We start from the raw sequence: 23,105 nt of genomic DNA on the forward strand, positions 1-23,105 counted from the left end.
GTTTTATATTGTAGGCCTGTAATTCTTAGAAATAATTCACTTAAATCTGTCCAAACAAGAGTCTAATAGACATCCTGGGTATGATAAAATTGAAATATGAAATCATAAATATATATATTATAATTTATGATTTCATATTTCACATTTTATATATATATATTCCATATATATATATATATATATATATATATATATATATATATATATAAATAAAATTAATAATTATAACAAATAATAATATAATAATAATAATAAAAATTATACAATAATGTAATCAAATCAAAAACACTGAAATATGCTGAGTTGCAGAATTGTCATTGTCATTACTTTTAGTGTTTTATGATGAATTTCCCCACAAATTACTATCGCTCAATTCTGCGAGTGATTCTAATTTATTATTGCTGTTTTCTAGCTCGTCTATAAGCACTTTTGATGTAAATGGACATTTTTTGGTTGCTCTGGACAATCTCCAGTTTCCAGGCATGAAGAACAGTATTTATAATATAAAACTGTATGCAGGACACTGGACAAACAACTAGGGACAAAGGGGATGTGAAAGTATTTGATACAGTACTGTAATCTGTAAGATTACAGTATACTGTATCTATACTGTGTATTTTACTTTTTGAATTTGGCATCGAACTCCGTCCCCATGCGTCGCAACACTCGCAGGGAACGGAGCTCGGCGATGTGACAGATCGAGCGGAGGACGGCTCGCAGGTCACAGCGGGGAGACATCGCTGGATCCAGGGGACAAGGTAAGTAATCCCATCCATGGATCCAGCGATGCGGTCCCGAGTCTGGCTCGGGAATACCACTTATGGTATTTAAATCTTACCCGAGCCAGACTCGGGAATACCGCCAGGGAGGTTAAAAAAAAAACAGTAACTTAGCCCAATGTTTTTGCATAATGTGAAAGATGAAATTACACCGAGTAAATAGATACCTAACATGTCACTCTTCAAAATTGCACACGCTCGTGGAATGGTGCCAAATGTCGCTACTTAAAAATCCCCATAGGCGACACTTTACATTTTTTTACTGGTTACATGTTTTGAGTTACAGAGGAGGTCTAGGGCTAAAATTATTGATCTCGCTCTAACGTTCACAGCGATACCTCACATGTGTGGTTTGAACACCGTTTTCATATGTGGACGGGACTTACATATGTGTTCGCTTCTGCATGCGAGCACATGGGGACAGGGGCGCTTTAAATTTTTTTTTTTTTTTTATTGTTCATTTTACTTTATTTATTTTAGTTTGACATTTTTTTCCCCAAAAATAAATTTTTTGATCACTTTTATTCCTATTACAAAGAATGTAAACATCCCTTGTAATAGGAATATGGCATGAAAGGTCCTCTTTACAGTGAGATACGGGGTCAATAAGACCCCACATTTCACCTCTAGGCTGGGAGGCCTGAAATAAAAAAAAATAAAAAAATGGCAGAGTATTGGCAGAGTATTGCAGAGTATTGGCAGGGTATTGCAGAGTATTGGCAGGGTATTGCAGAGTATTGGCAGAGTATTGGGTATTGCAGAGTATTGGTGAGGTATTTGGTATTTCAGAGTATTGGCAGGGTATTTCAGAGTATTGGCAGGGTATTGGGTATTGCAGAGTATTGGCAGGGTATTGGGTATTGCAGGGTATTGCAGGGTATTGGGAGGGTATTGCAGGGTATTGGCAGGGTATTGAGTATTGGCAGGGTATTGGCAGGGTATTGGGTATTGCAGGGTATTGAGTATTGCAGGGTATTGAATATTGCAGGGTATTGGCAGGGTATTGCAGAGTATTGGCAGGGTATTGGCAGGGAATTAAGGGGTTAATTTTCGGTGAGCAGCACTGTGGGCACTGCAGATCCAGCCCACAGCGGTGCTGACACCGATCTCTCCCTCTCAGCTGTACCATTCGCCGGTTTGTTTACAAGTGATCACTCCGTCGTTTGACGTGATCCGTGATGCACTGGGTCCTGCGGACCCGGCGGTCACGGATGCTCTCGAGTGCTGGTATTGTGCTTACAGTCAACGCTGCTGCTTCATCCTTTATCACTAAGGGTTAGAGCACAGGATTGCCAGCATTATTGCCTCCATCTCGCAGGGTGGCAGAAAGCGTCACAGATCCCCCTCCCAGGGGCAGACTGACAACATCCTGTGCCCCCAGACCAAATTAAGCAAGGGCCCCCTGTCAGGCCCTGCCCATCACCCACCCCTGGCCCTGCTCCTTCATTTTGCATAAAGTAAAACTTCTGCCTTTTAAAAAAAAAAAAAAAACACTGTTTAACAGAGTCTAATGGGACCTGGAGGAGGGTCTCTTTCTAACAGTGTGCATTAGAAAGTCTCTGTTAGAGAGAGACCCCCCTCCAGAACCCATTGGTGACTTCAAAAGAGTCTAATGGGACCTGGAGGGGGCGGGGGGGGTCTCTCTAACAGAGGCCCATTCAGTGTCCATTGTAGAATCTGTCAGTGTCCCCCCTTCTGGTCCAGTTATAGACCGAAAAGGAGTATAATAAGACCTGGAGGCCTCTTTCTAACAGAGTGTACAATGAACATCTTTATTCACTCTGGTCCTCACGGGACCCCCTCCTTGTGACATGACACTCACCCCTGCCTTGCCCCAACCTTTCACAAATAAAGAAATAAAATTGGCACTGTGTAGCGCTCCTCTTACCTTAACTATGGGTACTGTAGCTGTGGCTGGCTCCTGCGTCCTCTGTGGGTGGCTGGCTGGCTCCTGTGTCCTGTGGAATAAGACTAGAACAACACGAGCAATTGGGGTAGCTTCAGGTGTACACTGTACAGGGGGCACAATACACCTACTATAACTGCTGCAGCTGCCTGTGATATAGGACCAGATCAACACCAGCAAATGAGGTAGCTTCGGGTGTACACTGTGCAGGGGGCACAATACACTGACTGTAACTGCTGCAGCTGCCTGTGGTATAGGACCAGAACAACACAAGCAATTGGGGTAGCTTCAGGTTTACAATGTGCAGGTGGCACAATACACCTACTGTAACTGCTGCAGCTGCCTGTGGTATAGGACCAGAACAACATCAGCAATAGGGGTAGCTTCAGGTGTACACTGTGCAGGGGGCACAATACACCTACTATAACTGCTGCAGCTGCCTGTGATATAGGACCAGATCAACACCAGCAAATGAGGTAGCTTCAGGTGTACACTGTGCAGGGGGCACAATACACCGACTGTAACTGCTGCAGCTGCCTGTGGTATAGGACCAGAACAACACGAGCAATTGGGGTAGCTTCAGGTGTACACTGTGCAGGTGGCACAATACACCAACTGTAACTGCAATAGCTTCAGAAGAAATAAACACACTGTCCCTCCATCTATCTCTATGAGCCGCAACACACTACGCAAGGCCGCCATGCAGGTGGCCTTATATTATGTGGGGCATGTACTAAACCCGCTGAGCCCCGATTATGGCTCTCTTCGCTGACGGCGCTGTGATTGGCCAAGCATGCGGGTCATAGTGTATGCTTGGCCAATCATCAACCAGCAATGCACTGCAATGGCGCAGTGCATCATGGGCCGTGAGCGCAACTCGAATGTTCTGGTTTCGCTGAACCGCCGGTGTTCGAGTCGAACATGGGTTTGACTCAAACACTCAGCTCACCCCTACTCACTCGCAAAGGCAAACAAAAGCATCGGTCTGGCATCATATGTAAACAGCAATTGCACCATGCATGTGAGTTATCACCGCGAAGGTCAGATCGAGGGTAGTCATTTTAGCAGTAGATCACCTCTGTAAATCTAAAATGGCAACCTGTAAAGGCTTTTAAATGTTTCAGGAAAAATACAATTTAATAAAGAACTGTGAAGCAAAAAGGGTCAGTGGCCATCAATGCAGTCTAATCAATGGCCCTCAATGCAGCCTAATCAGTGCCCCTCTGCAGCCTCACCATTGCCATGAATGCAGCCTTACCATTGCCATCAGTGCAGCCTGATTGATGCCCATCTGCAGCCTCAGAGGGTAAAGGGAGGGGGGCGGGACGAGCGCCGACAGATTACATACAGGAGAATCTCCTTTTAACTCGGTGGCCTCTTTAATACAAAGTCCCACCTACTATTATAGACAGAACAGTCGTCCAGTGGCAGGGAAGAAGACAGGTCTTCCTATTACAGATGCCACAGAAGCAAACAGGAGATTCTCTTGTATGTAAACTAATGGCTTTTGTCCCATACCCTCCCTGGCCCTGGGGGCCACAAAAGATTATATATATATGACCAACATAACTCTGCAAAGGCAGTGGTGTGACACTAGTGGAGATTTTTCACTGACACCAGCCACCTTTAAAAAAACATCTGTAAGTGACCCTTAATATAATGGGTATTCTTCTTATTGACCATTAATTTAAGGGATATTATTTCCAGTTACAATCAATGTAAGTGACATCCCAGTAACCATCAATGAAGGTGCATTCTTCACAGTGACCATCAATGCAAGGGACATTCTTCCCAATGACTGTAAGGGAAATTCATCCCAGTAACCATCAATATAGGGACATTCTTCTCAGTAACCATCAATGAAGGGGCATTCTTCTCAGTAACCATCAATATAAGGGATATTGTTCCCAGTGACCATCAATAAAAGGACAATATATATATATATATATATATATATATATATATATATATATATATATATTACAGTATCTCACAAAAGTGAGTACACCCCCTCACAATTTTTGTAAATATTTAGCGATATCTTTTCATGTGACAACACTGAAGAAATTACACTTTGCTACAATGTAAAGTAGTAAGTGTACAGCTTGTATAACAGTGTCGATTTGCTGTCCTCCCACAATAACTTAACACACAACCATTAATGTCTAAACCACTGGAAACATCAGTGAGTACACCCCTAAGTGAAAATGTCCAAATTGGGCGTAATTAGCCATTTTTAATCCCCGGTGTCATGCGACTCAATGTTATAAGGTTTCAGGTGTGAATGGGGAGCAGGTGTGTTAAATTTTGTGTTATGGCTCTCACTCTCTCATACTGGTCACTGAAAGTTTAACATTGCACCTCTTTGCAAAAAACTCTCTGAGGATTGGAAAAAAATAATTGTTGCTCTACATAAAGAAGGCCTAGGCTAATAGAAAATTGCCAAAACCCTGAAACTGAGTTGCAGCACAGTGGCCTGGACCATAGAGTGGTTTAACAGAACAGGTTCCACTCAGAACAGGCCTCGCCATGGTTGACCAAAGAAGTTGCGTGCACGTGCTCAGCATCATATCCAGAGGTTGTCTTTGGGAAATAAACATATGAGTGCTGCAAGCATTGCTGCAGAGGTTGAAGGGGTGAGGGGGTCAGCAAACAGTTTGCTGAAGACAAGCCTAAAACGAAGGACAAGACCCTACTAAGTACAAGGATTACTGGAACCATGTCCCGTGGTCTGATGTAAACATATTTTGGTCCAGATGGTGTCAAGCATGTGTGGCAGCAACCAGTTGAGGAGTATAAAGAAAAGTGTCCTTCCTACAGTCAAGCATAGTGGTGGAATGTCATAGTCTGGGGCTGCATGAGTGCTGCTGGCACTGGGGAGCTACAGTTAATTGAGGAAACAGGAATGCCAACATGTACTGTGAGATACTGAAGCAGAGCACGATCCCCCTCCCTTCAGGACTGAGCCACAGGGTAGTATTCCAACATAACGACCCCAAACACACCTCCAAGACGACCACTGCCTTGCTAAAGTAGCTTCAGATAAAGGGGATGGACTGGCTAAGCATGTCTCCAGACCTAAACCCTATTGAGCATCTGTGGGCCCTCCTCAAACGGAAGGTGGAGGAGCACAAGGTCAATAACATGTACCAGCTCTGTGATGTTGTCATGGAGAAGTGGAAGAAGACTCCAGTGGCAACCTGTGAAGCTCTGGTGACCTCCATGCCCAAAAGGGTTAAGGCAGTGTTGGAAAATAATGGTGGCCACACAAAATATTCACACTTTGGGCCCAATTTGTAAATTTTAATTTAGAGGTGTACTCACTTTTGTTGCCAGCGCTTTAGACATTAATGGCTGTGTGTTGAGTTATCTTGAGGGGACAGCAAATGTACACTGTTATGCAAGCTGTACACTCACTACTTTACATTGTAGAAAAGTGTAATTTCTTCAGTGTTGTCACACAAAAAGATTAATAAAACATTTACAAAAGAGTGAGATACTGTGTGTGTATGTATGCATGTATATGTATGTGTGTGTGTGTATATATATATATATATATATATATATATGTATATATATATATGTATATATATATATATATATATATATATATATACACATATATATATATCCCCTTGGGGGCTGCTGATTTGTTCTATTTCCCACTGGCTATCCCTGACACTCAGGACTAGGGATAAGCCGAACACCCCCCGGTTCAGTTCGCGCCAGAACCTGCAAACGGACCGAAAATTCGTACAAACCTTAGAACCCCATTAAAGTCTATGGGACTCGAACGTTCGAAATCAAAAGTGCTAATTTTAAAGGCTAATATGCAAGTTATTGTCCTAAAAAGGGTTTGGGGACTCGGCTCCTGCCCCAGGGGACATGTATCAATACACAAAAAACTTTTAAAAACTGCCGTTTTTTGGGAGCACTGATTTTAATGATGCTTAACTATTCCTAAATATCATGCCTGGGGGGGGTGTCTATAGCATGCCTGTGAATTGGCACGTGTTTCCCGTGTTTAGAACAGTCCCTGCAAATGACATTTCTAACGGAAAAAAAGTCATAGTGGTATAGGACCAGAACAACACCAGCAATTGGGGTAGCTTCAGGTGTACACTGTGCAGGGGGCACAATACACTGACTGTAACTGCTGCAGCTGCCTGTGGTATAGGACCAGAACAACACCGGCAATTGGGGTAGCTTCAGGTGTACACTGTGCAGGGGGCACAATACACCGTCTGTAATAGCGCTAGCTTCACAAGAAATGAAGACACTGTCCCTGCCTATCTGTCTCTCTATGCACGCCGCAACACACTACACAAGACAGCCACGCAGGCGGCCTTATATATTATGGGGCATGTTATAAACCCCCTGAGCTATTATGGCTCTATTATGGCTCTCCTCGCTGCTAGCGCTGTGATTGGCCAAGCATGTGGGTCACAGGGCATGCTTGGCCAATCAACAGCCCGCAATGCACTGCGATGCCGCAGTGCATTGTGGACCTGGAGCGCCACACAAATATGGCGTGAATGGCCCACAAAATTCTGGCTTCACCAAATGGGCGAACACCAAGCTCATCCCTACTCAGGACCACCCTTCCCTCTGACACCTCGGGTTCCATGTTTGCAGTAAAAAGATCACACACTATTATACGTGTAGCACTGACCCCCGAAGGAGCAGCTGGTTTTCTTGGGCTTACTGTTTACCTCCTTTGCCTTGTAGCTCGTCGTTCTTGTCTAGGGGTTCCCAACGTTGATGGCCCAATAACTGCAGAGACCGACACTTGAATTCCTTTTGGAATTTGCTTAAAACATTGAACAGAATCAGTCTCTGAGTTGGGAATAGAGGGTATAGGTATGGAAGCTCAGGCAGTTTGAAACTGCTGACACTTAATAAATGTCTCTCTCTAAGTAATACAGGGAGTAGCCAATTGCAACTGGATATTTCCATTGTCGGATAAATCCTGGTTTATGGACTTAGCAGCCAACACATGACTCAAACTTAGTAAAGTCTCTGCCACAGACTTGGTTGCAAACTTTTAGATGAACACAGAAAGTCTCTCACAGGAACTTAGTTGTAACAGAAGGACAGAAATAGGATCACTTCTTGAGATACCAGTATCTTACAGCCAGTCCGGCGATACTGTAAGAAATGTGGATTCAATTAGTGTCCATATAGCTCAACATCCAGGCTCTTACCAAGCAGCCAGCCTCGTGCGTGGCTGTCCTCTGAAGAGTCCTCCCCTGGTTGCATGACGAGTTGCCGGGCCTCTCCAAAACCCAAGACAGCACCGGACCACTTTAGAATCCTCCTTCCAGTTAACGTGCTTCAGACTAGCCAGTTCTGAAACTTGGAAACGGATGCATCAGCACCCCAGGCCATGAGGGCCTCTGGGGGCTGGTCAGGAGGACCAGGACCATGGAGTCAGAACATACTTCTGGACCGGAACCCAGAACCATGTGACTTCAGCACCTTAAGTACCCTCTCCTGGAATACACAGCGAGACAATGCACCCACTGATTGGCTCCGAGACAGAGATTGGTACCCAAGGCGTCCAACCAGACTGCGTTCCAATGCCTGTCAAAGGTGCTACCTACACCTATGACCAAGCAGAACATTAGTACAGCCCAGTCAAACTAATGCCAAAACTACAATTTAGAACAATTAACTCCAAGACTCAACTATAGTCTTGGAAAAAAAAAAAATTACAGACATATTCTTCAGGAGTACCGGCACTACATACGTAAATTATACAATAAGTTTACTAGAAGATAACTTTGTTGCTCAAAATAACACCTATTACAATTGAGGCATATGAGAAGAACGGTGAAAATATTGTCAAAGATTACTATTGAACACCCTCTGAATAACTGATGTGTGCAGACGCGTCTCCAAGTGGGACTAGTGTCCAGAGTGACAATGCCTTAACCTTCCCACTTCCAGTACGCCCGCACTAATCACACCAACACAAGGTTATCAAACACAGTACAGTACAATTACTCAAGGACTCCCCCCTGAGTTATGATGCAGTCCGTTGATAATGGAACTGAAACACAAAATCACCAATTGAGAAATGTAGTCTTTCTTCTGCTAGCTATTATACTGCAGTGTTTATAATCCAAGGGTTTAACAAGTACTGAAGTGGTATAAGATGGAGAGTGGTAACAATTCCTGCTCTGGAACACACTTGTAAATGTCTCCTTTGTAGGTATCCCTTAACCGTCAGTCATCTATTAATGAAGTATAAAGTATGAGGCCTGATTAAACTTAGTCTATGTGAATGAGACCTCCCTGTAGAACTGCAGAAGTCACATGGGCGTGACATCACGCGTAGGGACGGGAGAGACGCTCGAGTTTGATGTGATACAGCGCAAGCTCGCTGCTCGTTCGGAGATAAGCCTGTTGTCTTTTTTGTTAAATGTGAGTACCCTGTGAGACATTTAAATACATTTATCGATGGTGTTTGAAAAATATTACACTATGGTACTCCTCTTTTGTTAATTTACTTCTGCTCCCACTGAGAGACAAAGACGAGATTGATTGTCATGGATATGGGGAGAAGGATTTGAAACATCTAGTGTGTTGATGTATGCGGCTAGTCCCTTGCCGCAAGGTAAGGGGCCACTGTTTATCAGTGTGTGTTTGCACGAAGTGGAGAAACACCTGGATGCTATAACTTTTGCACAGTGAAGCACTTGCACTTGAGAAACTTCTCATATTCTCTTGCACTTTATATGGACTGAACACTGTTATCTATTGTCATCAATTTTTTTTTACACGTATTAATTTCTTTTTTTATTTGGATCAAATTACCTTATAAGATATTTTTTGCTATTTGAATATTTATGCAGGTTTGCACAGGCTGGGTGTAGAGGACGTTGTGTTTTTCCTTGCACTTGTGCATGATATTAATTTATATATATATTCATTTATTATATTTATTTATTTTACACTGGTTCACGTTGCACTTTAATGCGATTTTTTGCACAAAGTTTTCTGGATTGTTTATAGTAGCAACTTTGGATTTAATGGAATTTTTGCGCATATTTTTCAGATTTTTTATACTAGCAACTTTGGAATGATTTGAATTGTCTTGGTATATTGGTTATATAATATTATTATTATGAAGCAATATTCTAAATAGAAATACTGGTATTAATTTATATCCTTTTCTATACTTTACTACATTTATTCATGCTGATACTGTAAACACAGTAATACTCTATCCCTCTTCTTAGTATTGCCAGATTAGGACAGCGCAACATCATCCGCTTGAATTATTAGACAAATAATTACACACTTCTGGATTCTCTTTAATTAGCTTGTAAACTTTGTCCGTAAGCTCACAATCAATTTTTGAGAAGGCCAGGGCAATTGCCGTGTCCCACCCTTCGGTGTCAGAGGTTAAGGTAGCGTTACCCCCTATCCAATTGACAGTAGAGGGTATAGCTTCAGGATCAGATCTATGAACTGTGGGAACTGGTTCTTCAGCACTATCTCCCAACGTATCATATGTGAGCCTCTGTGGTGGGTGCACTTGCCGTCTCAACGTCATAGTTAAAGGACCGTCCTCATGCTGGGTCGAGTCTTTAACTTTGTCTTGTTCTCTTACTTGAATGTCATCACTGACAGATGGATCCTGAGTCTCAATTTCAGAGGCAGGTTTTAACTCTTCAATTTCTGTGATTGACAGTACTTCGCTGAGAAAATATATCAGGTCTTCAATCTGCTCTGAGGCAATTGTTTCGGATCTAGCATCTGTCGCTTCCCCTTCTCCCTCTGCCCAGAACTCTGCAGGTAGGGGCACCACATCATCTGCTTCTCCCATCTCTTTCTCTCCCGACAATGGAAAATTGGACTAGGGATTTCTGAATATCCGTCATCATCTTCAGATTCATCACTCTCTTTGGCTCCCCCTACCCTGGTTTTGTTTGAGCGTGTACAGGCCGGGTCGACCTTTCAGGAGACATCTGAGGAACTGCTGGAATTCCCACCGTATCAGACAATGGCAACAAATGATTTTGATGCCACATCTTCTTTGGTCCCGTCTCTCCTTCTGGTCGGATCTGATACACTGGCAGTCCAGGGATCCACTTACACACAACATAAGGCTCCCTTCTCCCCACCTGTTGGTCATGTGGAGGGGGCGGATACTTGGTCTCTTTTCATGGACGTCATGCTTTATGTGCCAGGCACTAGGCGTCCTCGTGGCGCACTGGTGCCGTCGGATTGCCACTCTTCTGCGAACACACTGGGGAGATAGACCGGCCCTAATCGCCAGACGGCTGAGCCGCCCAGGTGAAAGCTGTCCTACGCTCCGGTAAATGTGTTCACCTGCGTGACGCCCGTGTTTGGAACCAGGATGGTTCTCCATTGTGGGCACTTCACAGGTTGAGCTATACACATTTCCCTCTCCTTCCCTGCACATTCACATACAATTTTGACACTAACTTCACTCACCTAATCCCTTTAGGTTTCTTCATTGTTCATACCCCCCTTTTCTTTTTTCCCTTCTTTTGTGTTGTTATGGTGGTCATTGTCCTTTGCTAGTTTGATAGTTTTATCATGTTTTCCTTTTTGCCCCCTTGTCACTTCACCACATTAATTTCCAATACATATATTTTATACACAACACATACACAGATCCATATGTGGTCTATTTCACATAGATCCCTCACATAGATATTTTCATTTATTTCACAGGCCTTGCACCCTCTACCCACCCTGGGAGTGCCTATGTTGGTGGTTACCTTTCCCGCAGGCTGCCCCGGTCCTTGGTGGCTATGCACTGCCGCTCTTTCTGCGAACCCTGATGCTGTTTTACTGGCCCGCTGATGCAGACGTGAGTTGGACGCCTAGCCTTCAAATCAATTATAATCATTAAATTATTTTGTCAATTTTTACTTAATTTATATTAAAAAAAATCTTTTCATACAATTTGTAGAATTATCCCATGATGTATGCTCCTGATGAGCGGTTGGAATACGTAGAGCCTTTAGCCATTATCTTCTATCTCAATCATGGAAAATCAAGATTCATATGATCCTCTCTGATTCATAATTTATTATTTAGGCATTTTTAATCAATTTTTTATTTATTATTTAGTTACCATGGTTATCTTGGCCATTTTGGGTTCAACCACAGCAAGAAACGTATATACATGCATACTGTTCTTTGTGTCTTATGTGAATGTTTTTTGGATTGTAAATTATTATGAAATATTAGTCCATGATTCATTGTGTGGAGGCTGTATGCCCAGAGCATTTTAGAGGTTGATGCCCAAAATGTTTGTATGACATATCATGGACTATACAAAATAAATATTTATTATAGTCACTTGACTTATTCTCTTACTGATGTGTGCTTCATTTAAAGTCCCAATTCTGTTCTTTCCTCTCATATACTATTGATAGGGATGGAGGCAGGCATTCCTTTAGTGCTAGCCTCATTCAAAGTCCCGAAAATCCTTTTTCTATTTTCCTTCAATGATTTACAACATAAGGCTGTGACCTGCCTCCATCTGTCTGCCAACTTGTGCTTCCCTGGTACACCCAGATTCTTGAATAGTACTCTATCCCCTGGCTGTAGATCTTGAATTTTAACCCTTGCGTCGAAGTTCCTTTTATTTCTGGACTCCCTAACAGTAGCATGCTCTACTGCTTGCTCATAGGCTTGTCTCAGATTCTTCCTCAGTCTGTTTACGTATCCTTTATGTGAGGTGAGAGGGACACCATCCAAAGATATACCAAAAGCCAAGTCAGCGTGGAGCCTGGCTTCTCTTCCAAACATCAACCAGTATGGAGAGTGACATTGCTCTCGGTGCAATTGTATGCATGAACCAGTGCTTCAATGTGATTTCCCCAGTGTTGGCATCAGGGTTCCTAACATGTTCAGAAAAGTTCTATTAAACTGCTCTGGTTGAGGATCACCCTGAGGGTGATAGGGTGTAGTGTGGGATTTCCTGATGCCCAGAAGAGTACACAACTGATGTATTAACCGACTCTCAAAGTCCCTTCCTTGGTAAAAATGGATCCTCACTGGTAATCCATAACTCCATCCAGCACTCTGGCTACTGTTCTAGCTTTCTGATCTTTTGTAGGGTAGGCTTGCGCATAGCGAGTGAAGTGATCTGTTACCACCAGAATTTTACTTCTTCCACCTATATCGGGCTTCAGGCACAGAAAGTGAATGCACACTAACTCCATGGGCTCTTGGCTCTGTAAATGACCCATAGAGGCTACCAAGCTTACAGTCTGAAAGCAAAAGTTCTGCTGTTCCCAGTGATGGCACATTTACCAGGTAAATTGGTGCTTCGGTAGCTCAAGTTTGTAAGGATGCTACCTGGTCTTCTGTTCAAAATAAAGTGCTCCACTCGTGCACCTCATGGAGACTCCTGTGCTTCGGGTGATCCCACGGATGTGCTCCGCCGGGGAGATGATGTCACCTCGTGCCGGACAGTGAGACCTCTTTGGGGGGTCTGGCTGTGCCTTTGTGGGAGATCCTTTGTTGGATTAGTGGATAGGCAAAGTTCCACTCTGTGGTAAAGTCTTCCTCTGAATACGTGTGAGGCAAGAGTGACAGTAACTCTCAACTTCTCTTTGGAGGTTGGGCCAATAAAATCTATCCCTAATTAGCCGAAAAGTTCTTTCTGTACCCAGGTGATCATGTTCATCGTGAAGGGATGTTAAAACAGTAGCACAATGTTTCTTCGGGAGGAACAACTGCCACCTCTCTCCTTTGTTCTCAATGAGGCAACTTCGGTATAGTACTCCATCCTTGAGTTTCAATCGATCCCATTCTCTATATAAGATCTTTGCCCCGGGTTCATGACTCTTTAGTAGCAACCCGGAGTCCTGATTCTTCAAGGCACACACTACTAATCTGTTCAATGGGTCCTCCTCCTGGTCCTTCCACAGGTCCACTTTAGACAGTTTCGACAAAGCTTCTCCTCTCACTTGAGCCAGTCCACAATAACGTCTAGGAATGCCAGATGGATGAACTCCTAGGCATTCTGCAGCCACCTCCCCACTCATCTTATTATCCACACCCTGGCAAAAAGCTCGCACTCCTTCAGTTACACAGGCCCATTCGGCTGATTATTCTTCTTGTCTGTGTGGCCTTTGAGATAAGGTATCCAGTCCAGTACTTCAGACTTAACCCGAACCCAGCCATTGTTGCTATCCAGCTGTGTCCTGTGGCATCCAACTTGGCTGTGGTCAAGACGTAAGTCAAAGGATTGTTGTGCTTTATTACAGTGAACTCGGCTCCATACAAATAGTCTCTTAACATATCAAACACCATCCACTTGAGGGCCAAAAACTCTAGCTTGTGCACAGGGTAGTTCTTTTCTGAGGGGGTAAGGCTTCTACTCACCTAGGCTATGGGTCTCAATTTCCCCACCTGGTGTTGATACAGCACTCCTCCTAGGCCATCTCTACTTGCATCTACATTTAGCTACATGTAGCTCATGTAGCTGGGGTCGGCATAAGCCAAAACTGGAGCTTCTGTACGTTTTTTTTTTTAGTCTCCTGAATGCCTCTTCGCATGAATGGGTCCACTGATTCTGTACAGATTCTCCTTTCTTACGAATACCACTCCTTTTTGCAGTCACACCTTCTTCTTCTTCCCCTGTGACCTTATGCAATAGCTTGTTGAGGGGTCGGGCAATAGTTGCAAACTTTTCTACGAATCTTCGGTAATAAGAACAGAACCCCAGGAAGGATCTCAGCTCAGTTACCGTTCTTGGCTGGGGCCAGTTAGTGACTGCTTCTAACTTCTGCGGGTCAGTAGCGGTGACTCCTGCCGAGACTACATGCCCCAAGTATCAAGGTACACTCCATGAGATTCATGTCTCCGACCGCTCTCTCCATTAGGCGTTGGAACGCGGCAGGGGCCCCCGACAGACCCAGAGGCATTCGACTGAACTCATAGAAACCCAATGGGCATATAAATGCAGTCTTCTCCTGATTTTCCGGATGCATGGGAATTTGGTAATACCCACTCTTCAGATCAAACACACTAAACCACTTGGCTCCAGTGAGGCACTGCAATGCATCTTCAATGTGGGGGGTGGTGTATTGATCGGGGATGGTGCACCGATTCAATGTGCGGTAGTCAATACACATGCACAGGGACCCATTCTTCTTTTATCACTACCATGATAGGAGAGGCATAGGGGCTCCTAGATTCTTCAATTACACCTGACCTTTTTAACTCAGCCAGCTGTTCTCCCAAGTCTTCCAGGTCGCTAAGCGGTACCCTCTGGGCTCTCTCACGGAATGGCTTGTCCTGAAGACGAATCCTGTGCTTGGCGCTCCTCGCACATCCCACATCAAAATCATTTTTGGCGAACAACTTCTCCCATCTCTTCAACTGAGTCTCCGCCCTTTCCTGTCAGGGGGAAGACAAGTTCTCTGTACAGCGCTGTAGCTCCTTCCGTAGGCTCTGACTGTTCTCCTCACTCTTCACTAGTGATGGCCGAACGGTTCGCCCGGCGGTCGTTTCGCGGCGAATTTCCGACATTCGCGGTCCGCACGTTCGAACGCCTTTTTCCGTCGTTCGCCGCGGCGGACTTACGTGTTTAATGTATACAAGAACTTTAACCTTTGGTGACACGTTTATCATGTGATACAGGACAGCCAATTGAGACATGACAGCACATGGACACTTGTACATTCCCCCTAACCTATAAATACACCCGATCCGGTGGCCATTTTACATTCTTTCTTCTGTTAAGATAGGGACAGGTTCCTGTGTGGAGTAGGGAGAGATAAACCACTAGCTATTTGGTACACAAAAGTTCTTTTCAGGACTGGTATAGGTGTTAGGTGTTGATAGGTTTGCTGTGCTGCTGATTCTTGCAGCAGCCTGAGTGTCTTTTGTTAGTTTAGAGAAAGGGAAAGGACGGTGTATGCTACAGGGACAGCCAGATTAGTCTTTCATCATCATCATCATCATCATCATCATTAGCTGTTACTATCAAGGTCCACAAAAGAGCTGTTCCAGTAACCACTAATCGTTCTCTTTTTTTGCCAATTTGTATAGGGACAGGAAGGAAGCAGTGTTGTCAGGCAGTGAGGGTAATTTTAAAGACTTGCTGTTATTATTAGTTCCACAAAGGTTCTTTTCAGGACTGGTATCAGTGGTACAGTAATAGGCTTGTACATGTATAATATTCTTTCTTCCAAATATAGAAAGGATATTATACTTGACTGCTGCCCTTCTGCTGCAGTCTGCTAAACATTCACAACTCACTTGTTCCACAAAAGTTCTTATAAGGACTGGTAACTTGGTATAGGGTGCTACGGTACATAGGCTTGAGTGCGGTACAGTCTGCTGTTCTGTAAGGACCGCTATCGGTCCACAATAGATAGGGTTGACGTGCACCACTGCTGACCGCTGCCCTATACTGCAGCAGTCCTTCAGCGGTATAGGGACTGACGTACAGTCTGCTAATCACTAACACACAACCTGCTTGTTCCACAAAAGTTCTTATAAGGACTGGTAACTTGGTATAGGGTGCTACGGTACATAGGCTTGAGTGCGGTACAGTCTGCTGTTCTGTAAGGACCGCTATCGGTCCACAATAGATAGGGTTGACGTGCACCACTGCTGACCGCTGCCCTATACTGCAGCAGTCCTTCAGCGGTATAGGGACTGACGTACAGTCTGCTAAAAACTAATACACAACCTGCTTGGTCCACAAAAGTTCTTATAAGGACTGGTAACTTGGTATAGGGTGCTACGGTACATAGGCTTGAGTGCGGTACAGTCTGCTGTTCTGTAAGGACCGCTATCGGTCCACAATAGATAGGGTTGACGTGCACCACTGCTGACCGCTCACCTATACTGCAGCAGTCCTTCAGCGGTATAGGGACTGACGTACAGTCTGCTAAACACTAATACACAACCTGCTTGTTCCACAAAAGTTCTTATAAGGACTGGTAACTTGGTATAGGGTGCTACGGTACATAGGCTTGAGTGCGGTACAGTCTGCTGTTCTGTAAGGACCGCTATCGGTCCACAATAGATAGGGTTGACGTGCACCACTGCTGACCGCTCACCTATACTGCAGCAGTCCTTCAGCGGTATAGGGACTGACGTACAGTCTGCTAATCACTAACACACAACCTGCTTGTTCCACAAAAGTTCTTATAAGGACTGGTAACTTGGTATAGGGTGCTACGGTACATAGGCTTGAGTGCGGTACAGTCTGCTGTTCTGTAAGGACCGCTATCGGTCCACAATAGATAGGGTTGACGTGCACCACTGCTGACCGCTCACCTATACTGCAGCAGTCCTTCAGCGGTATAGGGACTGACGTACAGTCTGCTAAACACTAATACACAACCTGCTTGTTCCACAAAAGTTCTTATAAGGACTGGTAACTTGGTATAGGGTGCTACGGTACATAGGCTTGAGTGCGGTACAGTCTGCTGTTCTGTAAGGACCGCTATCGGTCCACAATAGATAGGGTTGACGTGCACCACTGCTGACCGCTGCCCTATACTGCAGCAGTCCTTCAGCGGTATAGGGACTGACGTACAGTCTGCTAAACACTAATACACAACCTGCTTGGTCCACAAAAGTTCTTATAAGGACTGGTAACTTGGTATAGGGTGCTACGGTACATAGGCTTGAGTGCGGTACAGTCTGCTGTTCTGTAAGGACCGCTATCGGTCCACAATAGATAGGGTTGACGTGCACCACTGCTGACCGCTCACCTATACTGCAGCAGTCCTTCAGCGGTATAGGGACTGACGTACAGTCTGCTAATCACTAACACACAACCTGCTTGTTCCACAAAAGTTCTTATAAGGACTGGTAACTTGGTATAGGGTGCTACGGTACATAGGCTTGAGTGCGGTACAGTCTGCTGTTCTGTAAGGACCGCTATCGGTCCACAATAGATAGGGTTGACGTGCACCACTGCTGACCGCTGCCCTATACTGCAGCAGTCCTTCAGCGGTATAGGGACTGACGTACAGTCTGCTAAACACTAATACACAACCTGCTTGGTCCACAAAAGTTCTTATAAGGACTGGTAACTTGGTATAGGGTGCTACGGTACATAGGCTTGAGTGCGGTACAGTCTGCTGTTCTGTAAGGACCGCTATCGGTCCACAATAGATAGGGTTGACGTGCACCACTGCTGACCGCTGCCCTATACTGCAGCAGTCCTTCAGCGGTATAGGGACTGACGTACAGTCTGCTAAACACTAATACACAACCTGCTTGGTCCACAAAAGTTCTTATAAGGACTGGTAACTTGGTATAGGGTGCTACGGTACATAGGCTTGAGTGCGGTACAGTCTGCTGTTCTGTAAGGACCGCTATCGGTCCACAATAGATAGGGTTGACGTGCACCACTGCTGACCGCTGCCCTATACTGCAGCAGTCCTTCAGCGGTATAGGGACTGACGTACAGTCTGCTAAACACTAATACACAACCTGCTTGGTCCACAAAAGTTCTTATAAGGACTGGTAACTTGGTATAGGGTGCTACGGTACATAGGCTTGAGTGCGGTACAGTCTGCTGTTCTGTAAGGACCGCTATAGGTCCACAATAGATAGGGTTGACGTGCACCACTGCTGACCGCTCACCTATACTGCAGCAGTCCTTCAGCGGTATAGGGACTAAGAGTTTTGTCACAGGGTCATTTAAAAAATGACATGCAGAGGAAGAGGCAGGCCCTTCCGCAGGGGTGGTAGGGGTAGGGCAGGAGCAACAGGCTTGAGCCAAAGTGGGAAGTTGCAGAAGGTGCGTTCAATTACTTTAAAGGATGCACCAGACTTGGTTGAGTGGCTCGCTCAGCCTTACTCTTCTGCACCCTCCTCATCCTCTCGATCTGCACCCTCTTCTTCACTCTCTGCTATGTGCACCCCCAAAGACACTACCACCAACAACACGACCACCACCACCACCACCACATACCTTCCGCTTGAGTCACTGGAATTATTTTCCGATCCATATCAAGAGGACATTTCTGATGCGCAGCCACTCTTGGTATTGGATCAGGAAGAGGAGGTAGCAACAAGCGCTACTCAGCAGTCTGACGCCAGTACCCAGATCAGCCCAAGGAGGAGGTTGGTCCCCGGTGTTGCTGCCTACTCCGAGATCTCTACTTATAGCGGTGGGGAAGGTGACGTTGATGATGACGTGTCTAGTGATGTCACGTGGGTGCCCACAAGAGAGGAAGAGGAGGGGAGTTCAGAGGGAGATATGGACCAGCAGATAGGGAGGAGAAGCAGCAATGACTTACATTGCACAGCAGGGACAAAGCAGACTGCAAATGTATCAGGAGCGAGTCATCGACCATGTACGGTCACATCTGGCGCTCCCAGGACACCGGCACATGGCTCCGCAGTGTGGGCTTTTTTTAACGTGTCCGCTGCTGACAATAGCGTTGCCATCTGCAATCTTTGCAGTCAACGCGTTAGTCGCGGTAAGCCCAATACTCACCTAGGGACGACCGCCTTAAGAAGGCACATGAGCAGCCATCACCGAGCCCAGTGGGAGCAACGGAACACACAAAGCCACACTGCAGGCTCTCACCGTCCAGCCTCGTCTTCTACTTCTCCTTCTCCTCTCTCCTCACAATTGTCCTCCACTCCACCTTCCATCACGCCAAGCTCACATTTTTCTGCAAAAAGGCAGGCTTCCGTGGGCCTAATGTTTGAGCGTAAAAAAATGATGATGCCGGATAACCCTCTTGCCCAACGGTTGGCGGCTGGCTTGTCAGAACTCATAGCCCGCCAACTACTGCCATATAAACTGGTGGACTCGGAGGCCTTTCGCAAATTTGTGGCCATTGGAACACCACAATGGAAGGTCCCAGGAAGGAAGTATTTCTCAGAGAAGGGCATCCCAGAGCTATATGGCCATGTTCAGCGGCAAGTGAATGTATCTCTGGCACACAGTGTCGGTGCCAAGATACATCTGACCACAGACACGTGGTCTAGCAAACACGGGCAGGGAAGGTATATCAGTTTTACTGCCCACTGGGTGAACCTTCTGACGGCCGTCAAGCATGTAACCCGTGGCACCCGTGTAGATTTGGTTTTACCGCCACGGATTGCATGCAGGCCTGACTCTTCTTCTCCTCCTCCTACTCCATCCTCCTCCCTCTCCTCCTCAGCTGCCTCCTCCTTTTCCGCTGCTAGCGTCTCTTCCACTGCACCGCCCAAGCTCCCCAGAACCTATTCCACATGCCAGGTGAGACGTTGCCATGCCGTGCTGCGTCTGTTGTGCCTGGAAGCAAAGAGCCACACTGGCCCGGCACTCCTTTCAGCTTTGCGTTCACAGGCAGATGAGTGGCTAACACCGCTCAATTTGACAGTTGGTAAAGTGGTGTGTGACAACGGTGCCAATCTGCTTAGCGCATTGAAACAGGGCAAAATCACGCACGTGCCGTGCATGGCACACGTCTTAAACTTGGTCGTGCAGCGATTCCTTGTCAAATACCCTGGGGTCCAGGACATCTTGCGGCAGGCAAGGAAAATCTCGGCCCATTTCAGAAGATCTTACACGGCCATGGCTCGCCTTGCTGACATTCAGCGGCGACACCATCTGCCGGTCAGACGTCTTATTTGCGATTGCCCGACGCGATGGAACTCAACCTTCTATATGCTTGATAGGCTGCTCCAGCAGAAACGTGCAGTTAACGTCTACCTGTATGAACTCTGCGAAAGAAACGGTTCTGGGGAGCTGGGTTTTTTTTCACCGCGCCAGTGGCTGCTCATGCGCGACACATGCAGACTTCTGCGGCCATTTGAGGAGATCACCAAACTGGTCAGTCGCAGCCATGGCGCCATCAGTGACATGGTACCTTATGCCTTCTTTCTGGAGCGTGCATTGCGTCGTGTCATTGATCAGGCTGTGGAGGAGCAGGAGCGGGAAGATGAGGAAGTCGCAATGCTGGATGAATTCCCAGGGGGGGCTACTCTATCTGAGACAAGTCAACAACAGGAGTCTGATGAGGAGTCAGAGGAGGATGGTGCCGGGGCGGATGAGCAGGAGCAAGAAGAGCATGCTTTAAACCTTTCTGGGATCCCTGTTGTGCGAGGATGGGGAGAGGAGAATGAAGAGGACGACATTATCCTGGATGATGAGCAGGAGCCAGGCCACCACACCGCTTCCACTTTAGTGCAAATGGGGGCCTTCATGCTCCAGTGTTTTAATAGGGACCCCCGTATAAAAAGCATGAGGGTCAAGGACCAGTACTGGGTGGCAACGTACTTAGACCCCCGGTACAAACACAAAATGGCGGAAATGTTACCGCCGTCGCAGAGGGCTGTCAGAATGCAGCACTTCCAGGCCTTGCTTCGAGAAATGCTGCATTCTGCTTTTGCGTGCGCTGGCAGAGGAGCAATTCCCACTCCCAGAGAAGGATTTGCGGGTACCAATCCAACAGCGCCTGCAAGAAGAGGCCGGTTTGAAGATGTGTTGGTGACTTCGGATATGAGGTCATTCTTTCAGCCGACCCATCGACAGGTGTCATCCGGATCCAGCATCAGGGAACGCCTAGACCGTCAGGTGTCCGACTACATTGGGTTAACGGCCGATGTGGACGCTCTGAGGAGTGATGAACCCCTAGACTACTGGGTGGGCAGGCTTGACCTCTGGCCAGAGCTTGCCCAATTTGCAATCGAACTGTTGGCTTGCCCCTCATCCAGTGTCCTGTCCGAAAGGACGTTCAGCGCAGCAGGGGGGATTGTGACCGATAAGCGTACTCGCCTAGCTCACCACAGTGTTAACTACCTCACATTTCTAAAAATGAATGAGGCATGGATCTCGGAGGAATTCAACACATGTGACCAGTAGACCATGTATATGTCTATAAACTATTTTTTTAATCAAGCACACAGACCTTCTTAATTCATTTGGCTCACTTCCTTGACCCAAAAAAGCACACCGTACTATATGCCCCTACCCTCCTCTTTGAAGAGGTTGAGCGGTGTCATATTTCTACTGGGGCTGCTTATGATATCCCTGTGCTGTGCTGACTTCCTCCTGGGGGTTCTTATTATGAAGGGATCACACTATCCCTGTGCTGTGCTGACTTCCTCCTGGGGGTTCTTATTATGAGGGGATCACACCATCCCTGTGCTGTGCTGACTTCCTCCTGGGGCTGCTTACGGTGCTGCTGTCAGTGCTGTATGTCACGGTGCTGCTGTCAGCGCTGTATGTCACGGTGCTGCTGTCAGCGCTGTATGTCACGGTGCTGCTGTCAGCGCTGTATGTCACGGTGCTGCTGTCAGCGCTGTATGTCACGGTGCTGCTGTCAGCGCTGTATGTCACGGTGCTGCTGTCAGCGCTGTATGTCACGGTGCTGCTGTCAGCGCTGTATGTCACGGTGCTGCTGTCAGCGCTGTATGTCACGGTGCTGCTGTCAGCGCTGTATGTCACGGTGCTGCTGTCAGCGCTGTATGTCACGGTGCTGCTGTCAGCGCTGTATGTCACGGTGCTGCTGTCAGTGCTCTGTATTACGGTGCTGCTGTCAGATGCCTCTATCACGGTGCATGTGTCATTCCGGTATGTCACGCTGCTGGTGATCATCTCCTGCACCCTCTTCTTTGCCTACCCTGGTCCCTGACCTTCCCTCTCCTCCATTGCCTTCATTAGCTCCATAGTCCTGAATTGTTAGAACAATTTCCCAAATAAAATAAAAATGCTTGTAGTTATCGATCCCAAATTCACCTCATACATGTATTATGTCATTGTCCAGATGGTGGGACTACGTTTTACCCCCTAATAATTACCACGTGGCCGCAAATTCGACATGAAGGTTTGCAAAGTTCGCCTCCCATTGAAGTCAATGGGGCCCGCGGCGAACGGTCGGTTTCGCGAACGTTTGGGTCCGTTCGCATTTCGCGTTCGCGAAACGTCCCGTCGGAAGTTCGTCCATCACTACTCTTCACTTTCTCCGGAAGTACCGGATTGGCAGCTCTGACCCGCCCCACTAGCATCTGAGGCCCCAGCGTTATCGGCTGGTCAGTCACATTTTTCAATTGGATGGGCACTCTCTTCCCATTTCAGCGCAGGTCCCGGTTGGGAACCAACTTAGGAACCATCTCCAATCCTATTGTTCAGGCCCTCTCGTCCGTTTCCAGTACTACAAATGGGCCTGGCTGATCCCATGTTAGCTTAACGGTGGCCTTCATGTGAGCAACCTCTCCCGGCCATATGGTCCTTTTTCTGCCTTCTAATTTCCACAGCTGCCCTACTTCTCCTTTTTGGGGCTTTCTTCTCTTTGATCACCCGTTGGTATGCTTGTCGTAACTGCGGGTGAACCTTATTGGTGGTGAACCCATTCTCGTCCAGTACAGCGAACAACAATCTTCTTACTAGATCCGTATTTGTCCCCATCAATATGGAATTCCGCTCAGCTCCAGTGGGTCTGGGGCACACAACA

This window comes from Lithobates pipiens, unplaced genomic scaffold (assembly GCF_037356315.1).
Source record: "Lithobates pipiens isolate NorthernLeopardFrog02 unplaced genomic scaffold, aLitPip1_a1.2 Scaffold_16, whole genome shotgun sequence".
NCBI lineage: Eukaryota > Metazoa > Chordata > Amphibia > Anura > Ranidae > Lithobates > Lithobates pipiens.